Genomic DNA, 15695 nt, shown 5'->3' with positions numbered 1-15695 from the left:
ATCCCAGAGTCAATGTAACAGTTCACTCATGTACTGCGACCCCTCATCGGTTAGGATCTCACTAGGGTAACCTACCTAGGAAAAATGTTCATCAAAGCTGCTGCCACTGTCTTGGCATCTATGGTGCCAAACGCTACCACCTCAGGGTACCGGGTGGCAAAATCCACCACCGTGAGGATGTAGCGCTTCCCTGACCTGCTAGGAATCATAAGGGGTCCTACAAGATCCATCGCTACTTTCTGGAAGGGTTCCCCTATTATCGGAAGGGGTTTCAGGGGTGCCTTCACATGGTCGCCTGCCTTACCCACTCGCTGGCAGGCATCACAAGAGCGGCAGAAAGTGCCCATATCTCGAGTTGCCCCCGGCCAGTAGTAACGCTGTAATAACCGGGCTCGCGTTCTGTTGACCCCCTGATGTCCCGCTAACGGAATAGAGTGAGCTACCCGTAACAGTTGCTGTCAGCACCCCTGGGGCACTACTAGCTGTCGCTTACCGGTCAATCCCTCCTCTATCCCTGTGTTCCCTTCTTCTCTATACAGGAGTCCCTTATACCATAGGCAGTGCTCAGTGCCTTCCCCTGCCTGAGATTCGGACGCCCGAAGTCTCATGCTGGCCAGGGTAGGGTCTCTCTTCACTGCCTCCCTAAACTGGGCTCCTAATTCTGGCCACCCCCCAGTCATGTCATTGTCCGGAGAATGGGGAAGGGTGAGGGGAAACAGTAAGTCAGTCTGTGGTTGCAACTAATCCTGGCTTACCTCCCCGGGCTCCTCTGCGCCCTCCGCTAACGTTGGTCCCAAAGGCTGGGGGACTCGCGCCGCCGCCATTGCCACTGTCTGGCTCCGGGTAGGGTTTGGGCACTCGGTCGTAGGTGCAGGTCATCGGACCCAGATCGTTGCCAAGAAGAACTTCAGCATCCAAACCAGGTAAAACCCCCACCTCCCGCACACCCTGGCCCTCCCCCCAATACAAAAACATTCTGGCCACTTGCAGGAAATGTGGCTCTCCATTGGCCACAGTGATCTGTATCCCAGGGCCTGGAAGTAATTCCTCTGGCCGGACCATATCAGGTCGGACCAGGGTCACTGCAGCTCCTGAATCCATCAAGCTGACTGCTTGCCGGTCACCGACTATGACCGGGGTGAGATGTCTGCTCTGTCCGTCTGCTGCAGGTCCGCGCTGAGATGTCCTCCGCTCCTGGCTGTAGGCACCGATGAAACCGGGACAGGTGTGGCATGGGACGTATCGCTGGGAGTTGGTTCCATGACCGGTCCGGAGTCTTTGGTGGAAGCCACCCGCACGCGGGCTACCGGCTTCGCAGCTGGGGTGCGTTGCCCATGATGGGGTCCGCCGGAACGCAGGGGTTCCGGGCAATCTGGTCTGATTTGACCAGGGCGGTTGCAGTTGTAGCACCGGCGCTCGTGCCGGAGCTCCCCCGCCTTCGGTGGACTGCTGCCCGCAGGCGGCCTCTGAGTCCATTGGGGGGTATTGGCAGACTTTTTGGCCGGTGCCACCGCCACCGCCACCTTGGCTACTGCTTTGGCGGGCATCAGGGCTCGGCTGGCCACATAGTCGTCTGCAAGCCTCACCACCTCCTGGTAAGTCTTGGACTTCTTGTCGTACACCCAAGCCCTCACTGCCAGCGGGCAGTGCTGCATGAGCTGCTCCTGAAAGATGAGGTCCAGCAGGTGTTGGTAAGTCCGTGCCTCATAGCCCTCCACCCAGCGTATCCCGTACAAAGCCATGCAGTCACGTAGGTAACATAGGACTCCAGGGGCTGCCTCTCTTCCTGTCGGAATTTACCCCGGTAGGCTTCAGGGGTAAAACCGTACTGAAACAGTAACAGTTCTTTCAGGTGGTCATAGTCATCAGCATACTCATCTGGAAGCGCCATCATCGTCTGCTTAGCCAAGCCGGACAGTAAGGGGTCCAAACGTGCAACCCGATGCTGGGGAAGCACTTTGTACCGCCGACACTGTGTTTCAAAGTTCTTTAGAAAACTGTCGATCTGATCGGTACCTTCCACGAACTTGGTGAGACTGTGCTGATCCAGTTTGAGTTCATCTTTGTTGGGTTGGACAGGGGGGCAATAAGCGGGTCTGTTCACTGCCATAGTGATAAACTGCAGCCGCTCCTCCAGTGTCCCTCTGTCACCCCACGCAGTAATCAGTGCCAACATTTCAGGGGTGAACGGACTGGTAGCCGCAGCAACCAGTACCCCTCCTGTTGCACTGCTCCCGGGAGGTGCACTCGTTCCCTCCCCGAGATTCCGCCGCCCCGGCACTGGGTTCCTTCCCTGATCTCCGGGTGGCTGTATAAGGGCAAGCTGAGCCGTATCCTGAGGCTCTGCAGGCCGGGCTTCATAGTCGCCAATTGCGTCAACCATGTCTGCGACCTCCAGGTTCTCATAGGGCAGTCCATATTCACGGCATTTGTCTTTCAGCTGAGCTCGGGTCCTCATGTTGGATGAGCCTTCAGCCTCGCTCATGGTTCACGGTCGCAGCAGTGAGGTGGTGTTACAACTTGTGTTAACTGTTGCACTACTGTGTGTTCAATATCTTTAGTCCCAGGAACTCGCAATTCCCTTCGAGTTCCCACTATATTACAGGGTCCCGCAGTATACTGTAATACAGGTTCAGTTCAATCACGCTGCTGCCACCAGTTAATTATATGCTTGTCACGGTAACTTATGACAAGATATAACAAACACCAAATATCTGGGTTGAACTGAACGAGGCTTAGATATAATAAAATATATTTATTCCTTAGAAAGGTGAACACAGCAATATAGTACAATTAACAGGCAAGAAGGTAACACTTACTTAGGGTTGGGGAATGGAGAAGTATCAGCTAGCAATTCTCCAGCAATCCGGTGCAATTCAAGGTGAAATCAGAAGAACAACAAAAACTGTAGGGTTGACACAGTTTATATACCTTTGTAACCCTATTCTTAACATTGAATACAGACTATTAGTGAACAATTATCTGTATCCAATCCCTAACGTGGAAACACAGTTTAACCCATGCCCCCCAGCTAGTTAGCCCATGCGTACTGGGACTCTGAGGGTCTTATTTCTGTAGCCCCATAATTAAATCAGGGGCGACGACCAGTCTACCAGGTGAAGTATCTGGCAGGATCTTCATTGTTTGTAGGTGTAGATATAACACTTACAAACCACTCCAGTTTGATGCTTCTCTGCCCTCAGGTAAACAGTTAGAGTGGCTGAGTCTTTTGATCAGTACTTGGTTCCTAGTGTAAACAATCAGGGCAGTTAACTTTTGATCACCGGGCTTATGCTAAATCATCCGGCTGCCCTTCCTGACATATTAGCATAGCAGATGGAGTCTGCATTTTCAGAGCAGATCCAAAATACCATATACATTTTAATATCTTCACACATTAATAAGTTCCGTTCTGGTGTGCCCAGTGGGTCGAAGTTTGCCAGTTTTTAATGCCTACAGTGACTCTACATATTGGCCAAATTTCAACTCTCTGCGACCTCCAGAACCGGAGATACAGAAATGCACTTTAAAACATTTTTAAAATACAGGATTATAATGAAACAGGGGAACATACATTTTCCTGACATGACAAGGTGTAAGCCACATTCCTTGACCGCAGTCCAGTTAACCCCTTGCCTCCCTGGTGAGATCAGGGGGTGGCCATATGGGGTGCAACCCCTTTAATACCGGGCCAACCCCCCTCTCCCTCTACACATCCCACCCCGGCCGTAGCAGCCGGTAGCCATTTAGAAAATACCCTCCCCACTGGCATAATTCTGGCTGGAAAAAACAGGTGTATCATTAAGGACTGAAAACTTCTCCATGTTGCTTTTTTGAGACATAAATGCCTCCACAGAACTTCTTAAAGCCCTCAGCTTCTCCCCAGGCAACCTATATTTCATAAGAACCGAATCAATTTAGATTCCTAAAAACAGAACGGTAGTGGGGCCCACCAATTTCACACCACCAAAGGAACTCACATGCCTCTGCTAAAAAAACTATTGACAGCCATCTGGCGCACAAATCTGACTTCCCTGGACCTATGCAACTACAACACACATCACTGCGAAATGCTCAAAGAACTAGATTGGTCATCACTTGAGTCTAGGTACAAAATTCATCTTTTCCTTTCTTGCCTTCAAATAATTTCTGGGCAAGCTACCCATCTATCTGACCCTCCTCAACCCTACCACATGCAGCACTTATCTGAGACCTGACTCCAAAAGACTGCTCATGGTCCCAAGGGTCAGAAAAGTATCCGGCCGCTCCTCCTTCTCCCATCGTGCACCCCAAAACTGGAACAATCCACTGGAGACTCCCACAGCCACCACCAGTCCAAGTTCCCTCAAAACCAAAGCTGTCTCACACCTCCCTCCGGTCTGCAACTGTTACATACGCATACAATACATACCATCTCCAACTGTGCATGTGCAATGCTTGTGCTCACCACAAACAAGGTGGGACCCCGGTACTGTGGTGGGAAAGTATGAAACTGCGCACCCACAGCAGCGGAGGCACGCCTGGAGGGTGGATAGTCAGGATCGCCGGGTCTGGATTGGAGAAAGTATATTAGTAGTTGTACTTGTCGAGGGCCGGTGCCAGGAGGATAGTCGAAGTCCGTAATGCCGTGGTCAAGGTTGGAGCCGGGAGCATAGTAGATTGTCCATTAGCCGTGGTCAGGGATGGAAGAAGAGTGGAAGGTCAGAGACAAGTTGAGGTCCAAAGTCTAGCTGGGTCGGTACACAGGGAAGCAAGCAGCAATAGGCTAAATGCAGACACAGGAACAAGGCAGGCACAGGGAAGTGGGAACACAAGGTCACCTATGACTATGCTCAGCCAAAGTGTGAATGCACCAGTTGAGCATATATAGCAGAAGGAGGTTGAGTGGGAGGTGGGGATCTCTGCTACAGGAGATATCCCAGATAGAAGGTTGTGTTGGAAATGTGGGATGCAGCAAGGCCCAAGTAATGTGTAGCCTTTGGGAAGCTCTGTCATAAATGTTGCAAAAATAATAATTGCTGTAAATTGCAGTTGCAGAAAAGTCAAGTGCAAGCAGTTAAACACAATCTGTCTCAGGAATGTTATGTACAGTACGTGTGCAGCTGATGAGAGGGACTGGATACTACCAATCACAATGAATCAAACACTTATTATTTTGTAACTGGACACTGGAGCTCAGGTTACATTCTCCCTGATAAAGTAAATAAGAAACTGAAAACAAAGACAAAACTGAGATGAACAAAACAAACAGGTTATTCTGGAACAGATATACCAATGAAGGAAATATGTATTGTGAGCATTAACCATAAAAACACTGCATACAAAATTCCATTTATTGTGGTACCTGTATGTGAAGCCAATTGTAGGCCTGGCTGTCTGTGAGAAACTCTATTGGGTAAAATGGGTTCTCTCAATACCAGATTGCACTGCACCTAGTTATGAGACACTCATTTTGACTTGTTTCAAGGGATTGGATGCTTGCCCGGCGCATATAAATAGTTACATAGTAGATGAGTACTCTGCTTTTGCCTTATCTCCAATAATTTGCCTGCCCATCTCACACAGAAAGGGTCCTATATTTTCTTTTCTTTTTTGTTATTAAGATACTTAAAGAACTTTTTACGGTTGACCCTACTTTCTATTGCAATCCTTTTTTCATTAACCATTTGTGCTAATTTGATTGCCCTTTTGCAAAGTTTGTTACATTCCTTATAATTCTGATACGATGCCTCCGTCCCTTCTGATTTTAAGAATCTAAATGCCTGCCTTTTCTTTTCCATTTCCTCCTCTACCTGTTTATTTAGCTAGATTGGTTTAGACAATTCCGATACAATTCAGATAAACAGGCAAGTCAAACACTGATTTTTTTTGCTCTAAATTATCAACTTAATGCAGATTGAGCCAGGATAAAAGCACCAAGTCATACAAAAATGTAAGGAACTCATGTACTGGGTGAGCTCTCTAGTGTTTGTGGAAAAAGCAAAGGTCGATTATGCATATTACTAGATCCTAAAGTTCATTATAAAGCTATACACAGGAAATACTTCAAGCTGCCAACCAGAGAAGAGATCGTGCATAGATTTTCCGTAAATTAGATGCTGCATTATGGCAGCTGAAACTATCAGAAAAAGGTTAAAAACAATGTACATTTTAAGCCCATGTGTATGCTACTAATTCTTACACTTATCTTTTGGCATAGTTTTAGTACCAGAGGGTTATCACAAAACAATAGGATTTATGAATATATTGAGGGTGTCAACACCTCCATTGGTATATGACATCGTTGTTTGGGGTTTCCTTAATTAAGATGTTTGATTGCAAGCTTTGAAAGGTCTTGGAAGCAACTAAAACAGCACACTTGAAATTGAATAACAAGAAATGCATTTTTGGGGTTGAAGAATGAACTGTTATTAGGGACGTTGTTTCTTATGAAAGTATAAAATAAAAGCGTACACTATTGAAATTATGCCTTGTCCACGGTCAAAGAAGGATGTTCAGCAGTTTCTGGACATGATTAACTACCTTGGAACGTTTATTCTAATCCATCTACAAAGAGGGCACCACTGCGGACACTCCTGGAAGTTAAGAGCGGGCGGAATCATGGGAAATTTTGAAACAACAATTGGTCCAAGAGCCAGTGTTCTCGTTTTATGCACCAGAAAGGCCTATTTAAAATGTCAGCCGTTGCATCACAATCAAGACTCGGTGCAGTAATTCTCCAGAAGCACAATGATTGTTTGCAACCCGTGGTTTATGCCTTGAGATCATTGACTGATGCAGAGACAAGGTATGAACACATTGAGAAGGAGAATTTAGAAACATTGTTTGTTTGTGAACTATGTAATCAATATTTTCATGACAGTATTCACAAGCCCCATAAAGCTTATATTGTGAACCGCAAAATGGCTGTACTTTGAGGATTCAAAGAATGATAATAAAATTGCAACATATATAAGACATGAAAAGTCATGGTTACAGAAGATATTCAGAGCAGTAGTTCCATTAATGCACAATTTAGTTAACAACCAACTGAAAATAATCAAATGAGAAAGAGAAAAAGATGAATCAGTAAGTAGCCTTTCATATCTGCATATCTGCATATCTGCATACTTGTTTACATCTGCGTTGCCCAAAAGGCGGACAGCCTGATGGGGCTCCCCAAGAGCTTCTCCTCTCTGCACAGGTCCAGCATGCTAAGGGTTAAAATGTGCTTGTACTTTGTGGACCGTCAACCCCACCCACTGGAATGTTAATGAGCCAAGGGGACACAAAGAACGTTGTGTTCACAGCTTCATTGAATCTCAACCACTCCAGTGTACATCTGCGTTGCCCCAAAGACAGCCTTTGGCCCAGCCGAAGGACAGCCAAAGGGTGTGAGCTGTTTGCTGCCGTTCGCTGATGTTTGGTTTGCTGTTTTTCAATCTGAAACTCACAAGCCCTTTATCCCCTTTACCCCATTTCCCAACTCTATCTGTCCATGAAATGTCTGTGAATTGACTGTACAACCCTGTTCTTTTAATGTAACCATGTATTTTTAGAACTCTGTGCTCAGGACATACTTGAAAACGAGAGGTAACTCTCAATGTATTACTTCCTGGTAAAACATTTTTATAAATAAATACAAAAATAAAAGATGTCATATTGAAATGATTGCGTGATGAAAAAGGAGAGAGCTGGAGACATGAACTTTCAGTGATAGAAGGAATAATTTCCAAGGACTGTAAGATTGTAATACTGATCAACCTTTGAAAATAAATGCTGCAGAAAGTCCAGAAGGGTCATGTGCAAAAAAAAAAAAAAAAAAAAGATCAAGACTGCTAATATGATAGAAAACTGTTTTCCATGCTTGAAATACAAACAGTGTCAAATGGCAGAGCCACTCACACTTCACCCTGTTCCACATAGAGTTTAGGACACGGTAGGCACTCATGTATTTGCCTAAAACACAAATAGACTATTAAATAGTCTGATATTATTATTCTTTGTAGTGAGAAAATTGCGCACTACGCAATACTAGCAGCAAATCTGTGACTTCAAATATGAAGGTCATATTTGCCAGATATGGTATTCCACATTAAATCTTTAGTATTGTATTTAAGCAATTAGCCATGAATTTGGGATTGTTGTCATACATCCAGTGTAAATTACCTTCAATCAAACTGATTGGGGAAAGTTCAGTGAAGACAGAAACGAACTTTATGAACCAAGCTTTTGAATTAAAGGTTGTAACGCTTGTGCTCACCATGAACAAGGCGGGACCCCGGTACTAAGGTGGGAAAATATGAAACTGCGCACCCACAGCAGGGGGGGCACGCCTGGAGAGTGGGTTGTCAGCGTAGCCGGGTCTGGATTGGAGAGATCGGGTTAGTTCAGATACTTGCCGGAGTCCGGGGGCGGAGCCAGTGGGATGGTCGGAGTCCGTAGTGCTGCAGTCGGGGGTTGAAGCCAGGAGATTGGTAGAGTGTCCGTAAGCCGAGATCAGGGATGGAGAGGTGCGGGTAGTCAGAGGCAAGCCGGGGTCGTTATCCAAAGCGGGTCCAATAGTCAGGCCGGGGTCTTCATCCAGAGGGGGTCCTATAATCAAGCCGGGTCGGTATACAAGAAAGCAACAGAGAGACCGCAACAAGGCACAAGGCAAGACACAGAAAACGCAGGAACACAAGGCTACACAGGTTTATGCTCAGCAAGGTGAAAGTCTTTTAAAGTAAACAGGAACCAATGAGGCTGGGGGCGGAGCGGAGGCGCGGCCTCTGCGGAGGCGGGGATAGGCTGCAGGAGACAAGTGGGCATTTAGGAACTTGCCACGCAGCTGGGGAGCAGTGCACAACGTCACGTGCGCCGCGCGTGACGCGACCGGGGGGCGGAGCCAAGTTCCGGGGCACGGATGGAAGAGCTGCGGGTACGCGCCCGCTCTGTAAGCAGAGCAGGGAGGCGCGCTGCAGCAGGTAAGGAGGGAACACGCCGCAAAGGACGTGTTCCCCGATTCCTTACAGAGGTATTTTGCATAGAGCTTTATTGGTTTACTGAAACATATAACTGGACAATGGTTTTTCTCCAGCCCAACTCTTGATGGGGAGAAGGATTAGGTGAAATGTACCAATCATTGACAACTTGCTGAAATTTCAAGACATTAAACACATACTGTAGGAAAGAAGAAAATAAAAATATTACTTTGACTGAACTGCCCACAATCTTCCACAGTGTAACCCAGGAATCGCCAATATCTGAGACAGAGAGGTATCATCATGGAACAAGTGCAACCAGGGTCCTATATAGTCCACACAAACTAGCAACCTCAAGATCAAAGGGTTAGTGGAAAGGAAAGGAAAGGGGCGCCACAGTGTGATATAAGAAAAACTGTGAATAGACAGAGGATCAACAATGGTGAATTATTGAGAAAGTAATTCTGCAGCCAGAATGTAGAGGTTCTCGAGTCCCCAATACACAAAGTGAAAAACAAAAAGTAATAAAAATTTAGAATGAAAAAACTAAACTTATTAATATCTACTATAGCTTTACCCTCTTATTTTATTTTGAAAATGTATATTTATAGGACATTTGTGGGTGTAGATGCAGGTAAGAGTTGTTCTGTAATTCAGACCTGCTTGCCTAATAAACAGTGTTCACCAAAGTAATGACATCCGGACAAGGGTTTATTGTATATTATTCGGAAATTCTTGTGTGATATTGACATTGTGTCATCAGATTCGTTGACATTATTCACACAGATTAATTTTGCTGGCAATCAGGGTGTTTTGTTACCGCACAACACTTAAGGAATAGCTATGTGTCCGAAACTGTGTGTTTCTTTCCTTTCACGTGTTGTTTAAATGACTCATTGGCGATGTTTGTGTCATAAAATAGAGCATTATCTGCACGCTGTCATGAATTCATATTTGACACATGCTGATGACTCCTTCCTCCTGAAAGTCGCACTACAAATTACAGTTTATTTTTTATTTAATTGTTTAGTTATAGGATTGAAGCAGGGAGCTGAACTGTATTAATTGAATCTCCGGGGACACCTTGCTTCCTGAGATACTTACCTCCATAGGTAGCCCCACGAGCATGATGGACTAACATAATGGCGGCTTTAAGTGTCTTGCATCTTGCGGGCCAATAGGTAGCCGTCACGTCATCCTTTGAGGCTTCCTTTCAGCCAGAGGGACATTTAAACATGAAGCAGATACCAGCACCCCCTGCGGAGGTAAGTATCTCCAGAGCAGAGGGACCCTAGAGTTGAAATGAATGTAGTTCAGCTCTGGCGACCCCTTGTTTCAATCTCATAACTTTATTTATTTAAATGTATCCCTCTTTCCCTCTGACTAGACAGGTCTACTGATGCTAGCTTTACCTGCTGGCTCACAGATATCTGAGCCTCTGCTACTGGGAGCCTGGGGCAACAATATGTTAACAGGCAGCGCCTCCACTTGCCCAGGATCCCCAATATGTGAGATTTCCCTGAACAAGAACAATACAGCTGGCATATATATATATAACGTAATCCTCTACTGTATAAAGTATATGCACACATATGAATAACCTTTATATACCAGTGGCCCCTGACACACGTCACTGGGCAGTAATGTCCCCCCACCACCGTGTATATCCCACACCGTGGCCAGCGTAACCGACCAGTCCCTTGGTCACTTAACCCCCTGAGTGTCTCCAAGGAACCCACACCCCAAGGCGGGATCAGCGCCTGTAAGGTACCGGTATGTTGGTGCACTGGTGAAATACCTGCCGGGCGTTCCAACACCCGGTCGCTGACTCTTCAAAAAGGATCCGCCGATCCAGCGTAGTGTCTCACGAGGAGTCCCCACCGCAGGAGATGCCTCCACGTGCCGTGACGTCCAATAGCCTGAGCCCAGGCTAATAATGGCAGGCTCCTCACCGCAGCACTGAGTCCCTGACTAGCTCTATACACTAATCAGGCGAAGTCGCTGCCTGAGGGCTGTTCCCTGAAGCAACCACAAGCTAGTGATGTCTCAGGGCCTGCACTGGGGCCTAAGGGGAATACTGGCCTATGCAGTGTGTCACTGACTCCTGCACTCACGCACCTCCTCTCCCCTTGCTATCCCAGCCTCCTCTCCCTAGCAGGGTCCCAGCTCAACGCTTCCATATCCTGTCAGCCGCAATCTACCAACCCTATTGGCTCTCTATTAACAGATGACTACCCAGAGGCTCATGGGAATTGTAGTCTCAGCTGAGAGCCTCTTGATTGGTCCTGCTTCGCTCGCTTTCCACTGCGCATGCACCAGCTCTCTGCAAGGACCGCTGCAGCTCTCGAGCCCCTGCGCATGCGCGAACCGAACCAACATGGTGGCGCCCTGCATCTGCAGAATTATGATGACAAATACATGGTTACAAATACATAGTTACATTAAGTGAGCATGGTTATACATTATATATAGAGATATTGCATGCACAGTAAGAGATAATATATGTTATAGGCGTATGTAACAGTTATAGACCAGATTAAAATGTGAGACAGCTTTAGTTTTGAAAGAACTTGGACTGGTGGTGGCTGTGAGAGTCTCAGGTATGTTGTTCCAGTTTTGGGGTGCGCGGTAAGAGAAGGAGGAGCGGACGGATACTTTGCTGAACCTTGGGACCATGAACAGTCTTTTGGAGTCAGATCTCAGATGATCAGTGCTGCATGTGGTAGGGGTGAGGAGCTTGTTCAGGTAGATGGGAAGCTTGCCCAGAAAGTATATGAAGGAAAGACAGGAAAGATGACTAAACAAAAAAAAGACAAAAATAAGCTGCCACTTGTTGTGCTGCTTGAAGGACAGCATATTTACTTCCAATGTAGTGCCACTTACTGTCATTATTTTAGGTTTTCAGAATAAGAAATGTTATGGAATAATCTTAATTTTTAATTTAAAACGGCTACTGTGAAATATTTTACTGAGCCTCAATTAAGAATGGGCCTCTGATTAACTGTATATTTTTGTGGCGTAGAAAGGTAAACTATATATCTTCTCCGTGTCTAGTGATTTCGATCACTTCATTATGGTCTTTACCAAATTACAAAACTGCTAATCTAAAAGAATAAAATCCCAATCACAAAATGTTTAATTAATGCATTTACCATTAAACAGTCTTTAGTGAATTTTTATGTAATACATATATTACCACAGTTCTATATTTTTGATGCCTTAAAGTGGTGAATTAGTTATGCTTTCTCTTATTAGTGTAAATCTTTTGTGATCGGGAGGAAGATTCACAGCGGCGGACATTTTTAGTGACGTCACCTGTACTCCCTCTAGGTGTGCGCAGGCCAGACAGAGGGACTCTGTGACCGTGAGGAGTCGGCAGGCACTGTGTGAAGTGTCCGTTGGAGTTGTGTTAAAACCCCATTCTCCGTTTACATTACTGCTTCAAACCCACAGATGACTAGGAGTGTTTTTAATCTTGTATTTTTAAAAAGTAAAGATTTTTGCACTAGGTTTGCCTTCCTGTCTCTTCGAGGTGATTCTGGAAGACCTCGTGATTTTGAAAGTGACTTCTGAGGTAACCATTGAGTATACTAACCCTCAAAACCCCAGCAAGTTCTTTTTGGGAACCCCTGAACCCCCACAAAATATATATGTATATAAGTGTCAAAAAGAAGACCTATTGAGCGTGGCAAATGTATACAACAAGCGTCAGAGAAGCCCAATGCTACATCCAATATGTCAAAAATACACAGTAAAATACTTAAATATTCTCTTGAAAAAGAGTCATTTAGTTTAACCCTTTGGCCAAAGCGTTGTAAGCTTGCGAGCCACGACAAGGCAGACACCTGTTCGCAAAAAAAACACTACCAGATAAAATACTAATATATCTCTATTAGGATTAAAATTCTCATTTACCTCTATTAGGAGGGAGAAAGACTACATTGGATCTATATCCAGTAGAATGAAAGGACCTGCTGACTTGGGAAGTGGGGAGGGGCGGGCTTAAAACCTGGGAAGGAGGAGCCACTAACCTCCAACAGCTGAGACCGCTGAAAATATGTTAACAAAACACACAAAACCCCAGCAAGCTCCTTTTGGGAACCACTGAGCCCCCACAAAATACATATGTATATAAGTGTCAAAAAGGAGAGCGATTGAGCGTGGCAAATGTATACAACAAGCGACAGAGAAGCCCAATGCTACATCCAACATGACAAAAATACACACAATGCTTTGGTTAAAGGGTTAAACTAAATGACCCTTTTTCAAGAGAATATATAAGTATGTTACTGTGTATTTTGGTGATATTGAATGTAGCATTGGGCTTCTCTGTCGTTTGCAGTATACTAACCCTGCCTGAATTAAATCTACACTTGTGAGTGCATCAGCTATATCTCCACATACACATATATACATTTTCAAGGACGTATTACACTATTCTGTGCTCTTTCTCCTATATCCCGTGATGATTTTTTGCGCTTCAGACCTGTTCCTGCTTTCTCTTATAGCATGATTTTTTCCATTCGTTTTTTCCTATTGAAAAATTAACATTTTGCTAAATCACTGGGACAAAACAGATGTGCTAGACGTCCTTTTTTGTATTAATCATTTTAAAACTTTTAATTCCCACTTAGTACGTTTTGTTATTTTTTAATAATCAAGTTAACAATAAAAAACGATAATTTGCCAACAAAAAAAAATAGCTGGAAAAAATAGAACAAGCGCATCCAAGACAATTAAAGTCCACAATTCTCACTCACATACAAAACAGTAGAAATGAGTTGCTCCAGTACATCACAGTACAGTATGCCATCAAGTGCACAATTGTGACTGCCCGGAGATTCGATTATATTGTTTGGGAATATTTCTGTTTTTATTGTATTGATCTCTATGTTTAGGTTTAGTGCTAGACTCAAAATCATGTGGGGTTTTAGGAGAATTTGGAAAAAAATAAGATTTTCCTGATCTTTATATTTAACATATTTTCCATATTTAGTGGGACCTCGATTACGACATCCACAGACAATGGGAAGTTATCATGATGTAAGTTCTCCCTGTTCCTTCCTTTTTTTATCAATGGATGTCCACCATGATCTTTGTCTATTCAAGGAATAATCTGTTTTATCCCTTCAAAATAATTTTTTGTTATAGTTACATAGTAGATGAGGTTGAAAAAAGACATACGTCCATCAAGTTCAACCTATGCTAAGTTTAGACAACAGATACTTTATCCTATATCTATACTTACTCATTGATACAGAGGAAGGCAAACAAAAAACCCCATTAAGGGGAAAAAATACATTCCTTCCTGACTCCAAGAATTGGCAATCAGATTACTCCCTCGATCAACATCCTTCCCATGTATACTTATTTGGCATATCCCTGTATACCTTTCCCATCTAAAAAGATGTCCAACCTTTTTTTGAACAAATTTATTGTATCTGCCATCACAGTCTAGATGGGTAATGAATTCCACATTTTAACTGCCCTTACTGTAAAGAACCCTTTCCTTTGTTGCTGGTGAAATCTCCTTTTCTCCAACCTTAAGGGATGGCCCCGAGACCTTTGTACTGCCCTTGGGATCAATAGTTCATTTGAAAGCTCCTTGTACTGTCCCCGAATATATTTGTATATAGTTATCATATCCCCTCTAAGACGCCTCTTTTCTAAGGTAAATAAATCTAATTTAGCTAGCCTCTCCTCATAAGATAGATTGTCCATTCTCTTTATTAATATGGTGGCTCTTCTCTGCACTCTCTCTAGTTATCATAATTTGATTTTCATATATTTTTTACATTTACAATTAAATTCATCAGCTAATTGAGGTAGTTTAATTAAAGCATGGTATTGATAAAATATCATTTTTAAGTTGTGTGATTTTAATATCTAGTTCCACAAGTACCTGTTTTCTTTTTAATTCCATAGAGCAGTTATCAAGTGATTTTCCCCCCTCTTGGATGCATTCGGAATTAGTCATACCATATGTTGAGGTCTTTTGTATTCTAAGTCCTCTAGGGTTATGGTTACAGTTAATATATTCCTCCAATGTCACCATATCCCACCATGATCTAGTTTATTTTTCAAGAAGTTTGTACAAGTCAGATTACTCCCTCGATCAACATCCTTCCCATGTATACTTATTTGGCATATCCCTGTATACCTTTCCCATCTAAAAAGATGTCCAACCTTTTTTTGAACAAATTTATTGTATCTGCCATCACAGTCTAGATGGGTAATGAATTCCACATTTTAACTGCCCTTACTGTAAAGAACCCTTTCCTTTGTTGCTGGTGAAATCTCCTTTTCTCCAACCTTAAGGGATGGCCCCGAGACCTTTGTACTGCCCTTGGGATCAATAGTTCATTTGAAAGCTCCTTGTACTGTCCCCGAATATATTTGTATATAGTTATCATATCCCCTCTAAGACGCCTCTTTTCTAAGGTAAATAAATCTAATTTAGCTAGCCTCTCCTCATAAGATAGATTGTCCATTCTCTTTATTAATATGGTGGCTCTTCTCTGCACTCTCTCTAGTTATCATAATTTGATTTTCATATATTTTTTACATTTACAATTAAATTCATCAGCTAATTGAGGTAGTTTAATTAAAGCATGGTATTGATAAAATATCATTTTTAAGTTGTGTGATTTTAATATCTAGTTCCACAAGTACCTGTTTTCTTTTTAATTCCATAGAGCAATTATCAAGTGATTTTCCCCCCTCTTGGATGCATTCGGAATTAGTCATACCATA

Source organism: Ascaphus truei, chromosome 4, assembly GCF_040206685.1.
Source record: "Ascaphus truei isolate aAscTru1 chromosome 4, aAscTru1.hap1, whole genome shotgun sequence".
Taxonomy (NCBI): Eukaryota; Metazoa; Chordata; class Amphibia; order Anura; family Ascaphidae; genus Ascaphus; species Ascaphus truei.
Note: the sequence above shows the minus strand (reverse complement) of the source record.